This window comes from Mesocricetus auratus, unplaced genomic scaffold, assembly GCF_017639785.1.
Source record: "Mesocricetus auratus isolate SY011 unplaced genomic scaffold, BCM_Maur_2.0 Super-Scaffold_100019, whole genome shotgun sequence".
NCBI lineage: Eukaryota > Metazoa > Chordata > Mammalia > Rodentia > Cricetidae > Mesocricetus > Mesocricetus auratus.
Genome location: NW_024429200.1, coordinates 25,965,197 through 25,967,142, shown reverse-complemented (window position 1 = coordinate 25,967,142; position 1,946 = coordinate 25,965,197). Strand labels below are relative to the sequence as shown.

Below are 1,946 nucleotides of genomic sequence, written 5' to 3'. Positions count from 1 at the left end.
GAGCCATAAACATGCTACTGTCATTTTGTACTAGGTATTTAATGTGAAGGAACATTGCCAGCATCAAGTATAATAAAATAAAATATTAGCCAGCTCCAAATAGGATTGAAAATTCTCTAGGTCTTATAATATCAAATTTTCATCCATGAGAATTTATACAAAATATATAAGTGTACCCAGCCATTATTGTACACATTTTCTTTGATATTTGCAAGGGGGAGAATCAGATTCATTCTAAATCAAAATGTACTCCAAATAAATATTTATCATTTATTTTCTTAAAATATTGGTATATATATATAAATTTTACACATCAATATGCCTGGGAACATCTAAGATTTTCTTGGGTGAAAGCAGTTATGAGTGAATAATGTTGAAGGAGCCCTTTGCTTGGAATCATTTGCCTGAGTGTAAAGAAACAAGTATAAAAACATTCACTTTATCCACACTTGAAATGAAAAAAAGCTAGAAACAAGCTAAATGTCCTTTCACCAATAATGGTAAACATAATATTTATGTAACACTCTCCCACACAGCTCTATGAGTTATTAAATTTGATTTATGTATATCAGCTTTAGGTTGCTTTTCTTATATTTAAAAATATGAAAGATTTCATGAATTTGTATGTCATCATTTCACAGAGGCCATGTTAATCTTCTCTGTATTATTCCAATTTTAGAATACGTGCTGCCAAAGTAAGCACACTTACTGTGTTTTCAGCACTTATGTTCACTTATGCAGCTAAATATAAACCTAGTGTTTATATCTTAATTACAATTAAATTTCCATAAATATGTAACTTGATTTTTCTGTTTGATTTTTTTATATATGGTAAGTAAATCACGATATATTATATAAAATTTTAAATCACATAAGTCAGTTTTCTACTTTAGTAAATGGTGAAAACCAACTCAGTAACCACAGAAACAAAACATAAATATTCCATTTAAGGATTTTGGTGGAAATTGGAAAATTGAGTGAATTAATGAAATGGGAAAGAGGTACAGACTTAAATTAATCTCATCTTTAAGGTTTTATTTCTTTGTGTTTGCCTGTGTACGTGTGTTTGTGTGTGTGTGTGTGTGTGTGTTTGTATGTGCATGTTTGTATGTTTTTGGATACACATATGTGTACAGGTATATCTCTACATGTGTGTAAACACATGTGAAAACCAAGAAGACAACTACTGGTGCTGTTTCTCAGGCACTAACCACCCTGGTTTTTGAGACATGATCTCCCAATGACCTGTAAATCACCAAGTAGGCTGCTTGAGAGGCCAGTGATTACAACCTTCACCCTGTTTCTGCTTTCCCTGCCCTGGACTGAGAAGGCAAGCCTCTGTCACACTGGTTCTTTCAGTTGCCTTCCACGGGTTAAATTCAGATGCGTGTGCTGTGCAGCTAGCAATTTCCCAATGATCTCTTGTCCCTGCCTTTGTGCTGTTTCTTAAAATAGGCAATAAGATTCCAGAAGAAGAAGTTTGAAGAAAATAATCTGTTTGATCTTGGTGATCAGATAAGTAAACAATTCTCTGCTTGTTTAGTTACAAACACAAGCCAGGATCCTGGAAAATCTCTTGGGCTCATTTGCGTATTTCCTTAAGCAAAGACTTATTCTGTATTAGTAGAATAAGAACAGTCACCCCACACCCTTGACATGCTAACTCACCTTCCTTCACCTGGATATAACACATACACTTGACTTGTCTGTAAAGGGGATCCTGCTAGTTTTCTCACTGTTCTTATACAGTTTAGGTAAGTTCATGATATGATATGTGCGGATACGTGAGTTCCTACTAACTGCTGGAACAGCAAGAGTCAGGACTGCTTATTGGTCTCTTCTCAGATTGCTAATGCCAAATACTACTTATTCATCTGATTTTATTTTAATGCCATCTTATAATTAGAACTTTAAGTAATTCATGCATACCAAATACATCCAGCACT

General features: G+C 33.9%; 1 non-coding gene across 1 annotated transcript; it reads right to left on the bottom strand.

Annotated features, from left to right (window-relative positions):
• Positions 1-596: 596 nt before the first annotated feature.
• On the bottom strand, positions 597-703 carry LOC121133075. The gene has a single exon (XR_005869819.1). It is a non-coding gene; the product is annotated as a U6 spliceosomal RNA (small nuclear RNA).
• Between the last annotated feature and the right edge of the window lie 1,243 nt (positions 704-1,946).